This window comes from Ylistrum balloti, unplaced genomic scaffold, assembly GCF_031769215.1.
Source record: "Ylistrum balloti isolate Yb309-2 unplaced genomic scaffold, AGI_CSIRO_Ybal_v1 Utg369680, whole genome shotgun sequence".
Taxonomy (NCBI): domain Eukaryota; kingdom Metazoa; phylum Mollusca; class Bivalvia; order Pectinida; family Pectinidae; genus Ylistrum; species Ylistrum balloti.
In genome coordinates this window covers 1,384,936-1,396,195 of record NW_026781921.1, presented here as the reverse complement: position 1 = coordinate 1,396,195, position 11,260 = coordinate 1,384,936, and the positions used below count along the sequence as shown (strand labels likewise).

Sequence of the window (11,260 nt, the reverse complement as noted above, 5' to 3'; positions counted from 1 at the left end):
CATCAGTCATCTAGGAAAAGTAATGATGATATTTGGGTTCACTACAGGATCAAATTATGTGGATGTGAGTTGGTATTCAAATAACACAAACCTGTTATATATATATCCTGTTGATGTCAGAATACAAGTTTTCCCCTACCCCAACTTTGATTTGTCCCTGTTTTATATTAATTATTGATTAACTTCTGCATGACACCATTGCTCCTGATTTTGCTAATTGTACTTTCATTTTTTGTTGTAATAGAATTCTGCTTGATGTATTCTGTAATTTATCATAAAATACTGTTTTTCGTTGATTTCTTTCATCAGATTAGTTATTAGATTTAACAAAAATCACAGTAATGTCAAATTTTAAAAATGCCTTCAGTGTTGGTAAAGTAAGAGAGATTTTGATTGGTTGAAATTATTTACATATCACCAATGAGATCCATTGTTACATAGATAAGACATATCTTGTCTTTAAACATGACCTTTGAACCATGTTTTCCGAATCATTGTCATACTTCTCATTAAACTTGTTGACCTAATATGGCCACCGGCTGAAAACATATTTATGATAAAAAATTTTGAATTTGAATTGAAATATGTCCATCTTGCTGTTGGACTGTCCCCTGGTAACTTATGGATCCGCTACATGCCAACAAGTGACCAAAGGGTAATGACAATAGAGTGTCTTTACGACAGAATCACAGAGATGTTGATAAAGATTGTTGTACTCATTGAATCTTTGAGTTGTCATGGTAACATATTTTGAAGACTTCTATAAATACAAGAATGTGATACATAACATTCCCATTTTCAGAAATTCCATAAGGCTGTTTAACAAAATGCAAAACCTATGATAAGTAAATAATTATAACTTTGTTGCCCTAAAAATCCCACCTTACATCAGAGTCCTACTGAATAGAACACAGACTGCCTGTCTGATTACTGGTGTCATAGCTTTATTTTCATTGTCCTTTGGTCACATTGAAAACTGTGATAATATATATTATTTAAATGATTTTTGTAGGTTGTGCTTTTATACATAACTATATAATCAAGATAACTGTATTTACCATTATTGTGTAGTTAGAGTAGAGTTGTTGCCCCTGTATAGCTTGATAAGAATGAATTCTTTATAGGGTTGTATCTATGAACCACCTAGACCTGATTTATACATGTCGGAAAATAGCTGGTGTTAAAAAGTCTTTATATTACCAAGACCTTTCCATTTTTCTGTATATTTAGGAAATTTTGTCCAAAGCGTTGTACAGTTTCTGATATATAAAAGATATTGTCAACCCTCAAGTAGACCAGCTTTCTTACTGGTTATGAGAAGACACATCCCAGTGAGAAAGACTTTGATCTAAAACCTGTATGGTTCCTAGAAAAAAAAATATAACCAACTTGAAATTAGATCTAGTATGACAAAAAGACCACTACTGGTTTGTGTATTTGATTTTGTCTGGTTGTTAAGATATCAACTTTGAATCACCATCTGTGATAGTGGGTGTTTTGAACAATATACAATTCCCCTAGAAATCTGTACACTCAAAGATATGCTACACCACACCAACAAGCAGCTTATGAAATCCATACACTATTTGTGTGTGTCCAGTTTAATATAGAGTAACATTCTTTTGTTTATATGATTATAAATCTTGTAAATATAAGTCGATGTCATAGCAAAGTTGTTGTACTCTGGGACCAGAAAAAAACACCAAGAAAAAGAAAATGATATGATTGATTCATCTGATGCAAAACAATCAGGGACCAAACCACGATTTAAGACCAATATAACTAAAGGCTGCATAATTTTTTTTCCTGCCTTTTTTCCCCCGTGGAAAATCATGCTCAATAATTTTTTGTCAGAAAACATATGGAATGATGATTTTATATAGTTTTAAAAAAAAAATTAATAGAGATATAGATGTGACACATTCTTTATTTTACTTTTAATGTTGATGTATTTACAGGGTAAATTGTGCTGAGAGATGTACTAACCTGAAAGTTTCACACCACACCATCTCATGCTGCCATGGAGTGTTGTGTGTCATAGAAGTCAGAAATGTTTCACTGTTTGAAATGTGAATGTGCAGTAGATTTGAAAATTTGTTGTAAAATGTTAGATATCACTGTATTTATCAAAAAATCTGTTCATCATTTTGTTTAAGGACCAAAACAGTATAGTAATGTAACATATAAAAAGACTCCTTACTTATGTATCAAATCATTATACATAAATCACGAATTATCATGACTTTTTATGTTAAGACGGAAATATCTGTGAATGCTTGTATATAACTATATACATCAAATTGTTGCTCTGAATTCTAGTCCTCGTACATTTTGATTTCGATAAAATTAAACTGCAAAAATTTTGACTTCACCAAGAGATCGATTTAATGTAGTAAACATAAATGCTTGTCACATCCCTATTGGTTTTGTAACAATTGAAAGAGATTTCATCAGAGGAAATGGATGAGAGAATATTGGGTTAAAATTATCTAAGTGACATGTGTTACCATGGTGACAGTTCATTACATTACTATATTTGTTATGGAAACCAGCTGGATTTTTAAGAAAAAAAAATCAGTTCATCATTAGAAAACAGGATTTATCCAAACATTGATTTATATAAAAGAAATAATGATCAAAAGTTAAGATAACATTACTGGACACATATATTGATAAAGTAGTGCGAACTCAGGTCAAAGGAAATGGTTTTGCTTTTTGGGATAAATTAAAAATAAACATACAGTTTTGAGAAGTAAGTGCAAAACTTTGGAAAAGAAATAAGTTTGATGTTAAAAATATAGATGTTGCTTGGTATCAAATTGCAATTTCAAAATGTGGAATGTTTTCTGTATTTTTTTAAGAATAAATTGTTTGTAACCAATGGTTGTGTTGCTTTTGTAAACCTACCCTGGTAATTTGTTACATTGTATACAGTGTGTAACATAAAGCTAGGTATCGGTTTTATCATGGTATTTATTTTTCTTGCTCCGTTTAAACAGAATCATGAAGAGGTTCAATCTAGTTCAGTATCTATCTATGGCATGCTACAATTGATATGATTCTTATTCAATTTAAATATGCCAAAATCATCAACCATGACCACATTTCAAACCAACTTGATTTTTTTTATATCTACAAATCTCTTCTCATAAAACAGATTTCTGAGGAAAAACCTATTATTATTTCAAGAATTTATTGTTCCAGACTTGTCTCCAGGAAATTGGATCTTAAATACCTTGTTGCTGCTAAGATTTCTTCATCTTTGTTATTCATAAGCTGACTTTACATATTCCATGTTGTATTCTAGTCTACACTAGTAAGTATTGTATGATTCGAAAGTACAGTATCAAACTATGATAACTTTGTTGAAATTTTGATTCCATGTCTTGTTGTTTTCCTGTATGTTGGGGTAAACATCCATATCATTACCAAGATTCAGATAATGTTATTTTTTTTAATTAAATTACGGTATAAATTGTATTTTGTATTTCCGTTTATTCAAAAGAATAAAAGATCTCGCTGTTGTGTGTTTATATCTGCTTTTGGTCAGTGGATCAAAGATATGATGTTAATGGTTACACTTCTAGTTACTGCTGTACATAATATTTAATTAAGATACTGTAAAAGTCATTGTTTTTTGAGGGTTTCTATTTTCAGATATTTTGGAGGATGGAAAAAAAATCATGAGTGATGTATTATTTAGAAAAAATTTTGCTCATTTGAATAAAATAAAATTTTATTTTTTCCTGAAATTTCTTTAAAACTATGAAAAGTTTAACCCTTAAAAAAATGATATTTACAGTGTATAAATCATATTTAAACTGGTTGGTAAAATTTAAAAACTTTTCTGTTTGTGGTCTTTATAGACAGGTTTGACTGTACATATTTTAACTATATTTCTTCTCAAACAAATGAGACATTCTAAATCAACTTAAAAACCATTTTAATCACAACAGGTGTCATTAGGTGCTAATATTAAACCATACACAGATCAGAAAAAAACCTTACAACTAATATAAGTCATGAATATTGATATATAAACTGCTATGGTCATTTGATCATCAGATTCCAGCAGTCCATCAATTTTCAGATTACCATCATTTGATTGACAGATAGCCATGGTGTATGTATATTGATTGTTTGTTTCCATGCTTGATTGGTTGACTGAACACACTGAGGTAGTATTGTGTACATGTTTCATTTTGTTCACATCAATTTCTCTTTTACAAGTGTTAAAACCATTTACCGAAATCTTGCCGTTTACAGAGTTATTGTCCTTTGTTACTAGGAATTATTTCGTACCTTTAATCTGTAATTTGGAAATGGATTTGAAAACACTTTAGAATTATTGTGTGTCACTAGGTCATATTTCCTTTGGCTCCTACACCAGACATTTGACAGACATTTGGAGGGACAGATATCTGGTGTCTAACATCTGGAGCCTTAAGAAATTTTTCAGCTAGGATTTTACATACGGATTTAACATCGGAGTTATTGCCCTTTGTTAATTTGCTAAACTGTAGTTTTATAAGCATTAGAGAAACAGACAATACACTAAATATCATCTGTTGTGGTATATGTTGTTCTTTCCTTGTTACAAGTATTATAAAGATATTCCATTTGCTTAAATATATGCGCTGTTATGTACTGTACGATAAAGTACATCAGATAGTTTCAAAACCCTGTTGGATTAAATTTGTGTGCTCTAAACACTGTCACTGCCATTCTGTGTATGATTGATGAGCTAAATAAAACATGCACAGGCACTGCTTTCAGACTGGTATCTTTTTGTTATACTGAAAATATTGATCAGGCAACTCTCCACTATATAATATTGTTTACAGTCTTGTACTACATATCTACTAACAAACCTTGGGTCCAATTAGTCTTCCCTGCCTTACCTACCTGTATCTATAAGTGATAAGCCCAGGGCCCGACACAAAGCCAGGGGTGGGCTTATTACAGGACAATGAAGTGCTGGTGAGTTCAGTGGTCAGCAGTAAATATAGGCGGGCTTATTAATGGACATGGGCTTATTGCCAGATTAACTTGGCATATTGGAAGAGGTGATCAGAGGGTTTATTATTAACCTTGTAATGTAGATCTCTCACTGATATGAACATAGGTTTGAATTTTAAAAAGTACCTATGTATACCTATATATACATGAACTTGTATAGTAAAACAATTTTTTATATATATGTGTATTTGTTTATATACCCATCTTATGTGTTGTACCTATTACATCATAGTGCTTAGTTTTGAGAGCAAGCTTTGAATCCTTATAACTGTCACATGAACATTATATATCATGTTTGAAGAACTTGACATTTAAATTTACATGTTGTGAACATTAAGATTGCCCTTTTGATGGCCCCTTAAGTCATGGTTGTATGTCATAATATGTATTAGAATAGATTTCTTTGGTGTGTGTTATCTGGTCTTAGATATCTTACTATGTTCTATTAATTTAATCTTTTCATACTTACCATATCAAAGTGAATTTCTTGAGGTAAAACAGAGTGAGCTCCCTTGGATTTAAACATGCAGTATTGATAATTAAGCATTCTAAAACTTTAAAATGGTTGTGTGAAAACAGTATGTCTGTAGAAATGATAGATTTGTGTTGATTTGAAAGCAAAAAAAATGATTAAAAGAACTTCTTAATCATGTGAATTGTTTCTTTTTCTTTTCAAAATCAGCCAGTTAACCTCTTCTTTTAATTAAACGATGTTTTATGGATGTACTCCTCTGAGAAGTATTGACATTTTTTTGCTGATGACGATTCTTTGAAAGGTTCAATTTTTGGAAATTAGATTAAAAGAAGAAGAAAAAAAAACATGTGTTGCTGCACTACTTTTTCCAATACAGGCATCAGAATATGTGTAACAGGAAAAAATTAATTTCCTTATAACTGTCCATTGTTACGTCACAATTATCTTTATAACCGCAAAGTTATACTTTATATTCTGTAAATTTGTCCTGATGGTGGCTGCATAGCGGTCTAAATATGTCGACGAATTCGTCCATAAATAAAACTACAACAAGTGTTCCTGGATGGTGAGAACCCTTTATTTTCTCATTATGTTGACCACATTGTAAGGAACTCTACAGAATACCTCTGGTATCCATTCAGGAACCTAGTCGCAATCTGAGACATAGTGTGTTGGTTCTTCAATATTGTTTTCTCTTAATTTCCATATGTTGTTCTTATTTTTTCCCTAAATAGCAGACATTTTCCATTATTTCAATGGCAATGTTTTATAAAAATAAATTTGAATCTTTCATTACAAAGCAAGGGTGTGATGCTATGATATTAAGAAAAAAATAATGTGAAAATTCTAAGTTTTCATTTGATTTAACAAACTTTCGACTGCATAGCAACCAAAAAATTAAACTATACCAAAACGAAATCCTTTGTTTGACCATCTTCTTGAAAAAATTTTGAAAATACTTTTGATGATTAAAAGAGAGGGGATCTCTGTGGGTTTTTTTTTTTTTTTTTTTTGCAATTTTTACTCAAACAGACAATTTTTTCCAAGGTCAAGAACCAGCTGAAATATTTACTTTCGGGTGCCAAAAATCTGGGAAAGTGGTCACCAAGTCAGAATTCACAAATTTGAAATTTTGGGGTTGTGGTGATAACTCATGGCAAATTAAGTTGAATCTTCACAAGATTTCCAACGTTTTCTTCAAAATGTTATATAAATCACCTGTTTTCAAGTAGTGAGTACTAGTATAGGTGAAAAAGAATAGGAAAAGAAAAAATTCCAAAATTGTTGGAATTCATTTTATATTGAATTATGTCTTTCTTCTGGTCAAAACATCAGAGAAGTACATCTTCACAATACATATGTAAACTTACTATAACTTAACATTACATTTAAAGAATTTTAATATTTGTATTTCAGAATTGTCTTCATATGGTCAAGATCAAAACTTGAGTTGTTATATATATGACTGTATAGATAATCTTCTAAACCAATCAGAATATCACAATTACAGAAATGGAGTTTGCTGAAGTTCTCACATGGCTTCTAAATATAGAAAATGTCTTGATCTGACAAGCATTTTGCTCCTGCGGAGGACTACAAAGTGCTTGATAGTAAATCACCTAAAACCATTTTCCATGTTACAAATCACTTTTTTTTTAAACAGACCCAAATTAAAAACTTTTAAAAGAATATGACCAATACCTTTTATGAATACATATCTTGACCTGTATGTGGTAAGATAACCTAAGGATTTTTGCTAGAGTGTCTTCAAATCACCTAATTTTTTCGGGTCAACATAATTGCAGCCATAACATAACCTGCTTAAGTCGTTAAAAAATAGTGGAGTCCAAGATATTTCATTTTTAAATTTATTTTGGACACTAATATTTCCAAAATGATGTTAAAAAATAACATAGAATATTGTCTAAATACATACAAATCTATACACTATAATCAACGCCATCTTTTCCCTGATATCCTGATAAAACACACATTCAACCTTGGATTTGGAGAAAGATGTGAGGTTGGTGACACTACTAGAAGACTTGTGGAAGGGTTACAGTATGGTACATAGCTTTTAGTTTTGTTTCCACTTGGAGAACTATAAAATTTCTGCAGTAAATCATCATATACTGTGATGTAGAAACATTTCCTTTAGCATAATGCTGTCTTTTATAATTAGTGTGTTGTAGACAGCAATAAATTATTTTCCCCTGTATACAAATTTTCTATTTCTGTATAAACCCAATTTTTTCTGAAGAACCAGGCAAACTAGAACCAACTTTATTTTACAAATTTTGTATATTTTTTTTTAGACTTTAGGTATAAAATGTTACACTGAAGGTTAATTATAAATCTTGTGATATTACACTGCTACGTTAGAATTACATTGTATAGGGTAATACCTGCATCAATAAAAATAAACAAAAAAAATGACCTGACCTATAATATGATGTTAAATTAGATACATAGAACAATACCTGCAATAACAAAATAAATAAAATAAAAAAAAGAGCCATGACCCCGACGTGATTTGAACACGCAACCTTCTGATCTGGAGTCAGACGCGCTACCGTTGCGCCACGGAGTCCTGTATACATAAACATGATCTTTATTCGATCAGTTCACTAGCGTACATGACAGTATGGCTTTAAATAGGTCTTCGTCATGAATTATTTTATAAAGTGATAATATCATTTATTGATAATAATAATGTATTCAAATTATTACTGTCAGTAAGGTTTCTTTATGTAGAAGTCCGTCATATTCTTAATCAATGCGGAAATAGCATTAAAAGGTCATTATACAGGATAAATAGTTAGGTGGGCGGGGCACTCTCCATACGGTTCCGGCAAATCTGAGTTCGTGATATCAGCGCATTATATATAATGTGGAGCATTTTATAGCTAGATATAGCAAAACATTCAGGTTACACTTTAACAAACAAGTTTCTCGGTCGATCGCACCATTCGTTTTATCTTTTGTCGTTTATGCTAACAGGCCCTGTAACCGCGCCCACCAATTAACACGTTCCTAAAATCGTCCGGGATATAGGACAGTGTAACGTATGCGTGTGTACTATGAACTATGCGTGGAAAAGTATTCACGGTTAGAAAAGAAATTAACGTATAGCAATGGGGAACAAGCATGAATTATGATGCAAAACAAGTTTATGTGTTATCGGTTAGACTCTGTGGTATTTGACATATACGGGTCTATCAGTTGACTTGTCTAGTGAATATAGCATATATTATATTAAAGCAAATTTAAAGTCAGATACAGTTGGGTCACACGATAAATTAAACTAAGCCATACAGCTTCTTTTTCCTTGTAAATTTTTGACACAAACAGTCGAAAAAAATGGTTTACCTGATGTAATTTAAGTCTGAAATGCAAAAAAAAAAAATGGAACTATTGTTACAATAGATTAATATAATGTATTGTTACTGTTGTCAGAGACGTATATGTGTTATATATGTCTCTGCTATTGTATATTTCTGTCTGGTGTAGAGGATGTTAGATGATCCTGTACTAGTAATAAATCTAACTATAATGACAGAGTGTGTGTTTAAATGCATCTCTACTGCTAGTTATTTTTTCTCAGTATTTGGTAGGCCTAGCTGATGTTGGCAAACGGTGTATCAGTACTGGAAGGCCTAGCTGATGTTGTCAAATGTTGTATCAGTACTGGAAGGCCTAGCTGATGTTGTCAAATGTTGTATCAGTACTGGAAGGCCTAGCTGATGTTGGCAAATGATGTAACTGTGCAAGTTTTTACTTTTGCTTCAGTACTGGTAGTTACATTGTGATTTTGCCTCAGTACCGGAAGTTACATTGTGATTTTGCCTCAGTACCAGAAGTTACATTGTGATTTTGCCTCAGTACCGGTAGTGACATTGTTATTTTGCCTCAGTACCGGTAGTGACATTGTTATTTTGCCTCAGTACCGGAAGTTACATTGTAACTTTGCCTCAGTACCGGTAGTGACATTGTTATTTTGCCTCAGTACCGGAAGTTACATTGTAACTTTGCCTCAGTACCGGTAGTGACATTGTTATTTTGCCTCAGTACCGGAAGCTACATTGTAATTTTGCCTCAGTACTGGTAGTTACATTGTGATTTTGCCTCAGTAGCGGAAGTTACATTGTGATTTTGCCTCAGTACCAGAAGTTACATTGTGATTTTGCCTCAGTACCGGTAGTGACGTTGTTATTTTGCCTCAGTACCGGTAGTGACATTGTTATCTTCCTCAGTACCGGAAGTTACATTGTAACTTTGCCTCAGTACCGGTAGTGACATTGTTATTTTGCCTCAGTACCGGAAGTTACATTGTAACTTTGCCTCAGTACCGGAAGTTACATTGTAACTTTGCCTCAGTACCGGTAGTGACATTGTTATTTTGCCTCAGTACCGGAAGCTACATTGTAATTTTGCCTCAGTACTGGTAGTTACATTGTGATTTTGCCTCAGTACCGGAAGTTACATTGTGATTTTGCCCCAGTACCGGAAGTTACATTGTGATTTTGCCTCAGTACCGATAGTCAATTAACATTTCTGAAATCGCTTCATCTAAACTAAACGAAAAGAATTATACGTCTAACCAAATTGGAACAGCATCCTAACATTCTTAGGAAGGAGAGCTTTAGTTAAAATTTGCCTAAATGTTTCAACAAAATCTTTAACAGGAAATATGGCGATGGAAAACAATATGATTCGTAGACTATGACCAAATCTACTTAAGATTGACAAAATGTCCTATTTCCGACAAGGTGCTTTAAATACATATTAGAGACTTGATAAGGGATTTTCGGTAACATTAAAATAAGCTGTGTCTGAAGTAGTTGTTTAGCTGTACAGAGGTTAAAGGAAATAACAACACAAGGAATTCATAACTTAATATCGTTTATTATCAATAATGTCTACATGTTTATGATTTTCGAAGAAGAGGGGAAATTGTTCAAACTCCAGACGTATGAAACAAACTACAGCAGACTGGTCTATTGGCAGCATTTGAAAACACTGGTATTTAATGGTGTTGTGTTTTTGTCACCTCTGCCGGACATATCTATTAATTTACTTCATTTTTTTTCTTATAACTCCTGCAAATGCCTAAACTATTTTGTCACAACGATTGTCCCCATAGCAACCAGTGCCTTGTATATGGGCTAGTTGTTTAGAGACACCAGAAGAGTGAGTACACAAAGTAAACACACATACTCAAGTCTTTCTTATTTAACAAGACACAAGCTATTTTTTCCTTTATCTATGATGTACTGTTGTACATTTTACTAACTATCATTCCTTTGTGATAACATTGGTGCCGGCTTCCTTTGTCCTGATTATAAAAATGACCTAAGTTGTATCATTGTTAGAACTATGTCATTACAGCTCAAACTGACTGTGACATGTAAACGCGATAAGCTGGGGAAGGAGGTATGTTACTACACAGAAATGGAAAATCAGCAATTGAGAAATTCGGCATCATCGCGTTTATCACACAGCTTGTTGGGGAGGTGTCACTATCGTCACAGTAATAGACTATGTGAGTAAACATTGTTTTATAAGAGTTTAACAATAGTGCTGGTTGTGTCTATATTTTATGTAGACACGTGGAAATGTTAGTTTTATGTCTTGTAACACAAAGTGCTGCTGTAGTAAAAACATTAAATGTTTATCCACTTTTCTGAGGGTTTCTTCTTGATAACCGGAATTTTGTTTGTGAGAATATGAAACTATCTAAAAGTGTGTCACATCTCGGTTCCAACT

General features: G+C 32.4%; 1 non-coding gene across 1 annotated transcript; it reads right to left on the bottom strand.

Moving 5' to 3' along the window:
- Positions 1-8,012: 8,012 nt before the first annotated feature.
- Positions 8,013-8,084, bottom strand: Trnaw-cca (transfer RNA tryptophan (anticodon CCA)). Its single transcript has one exon. It is a non-coding gene; the product is annotated as a tRNA-Trp (tRNA).
- Between the last annotated feature and the right edge of the window lie 3,176 nt (positions 8,085-11,260).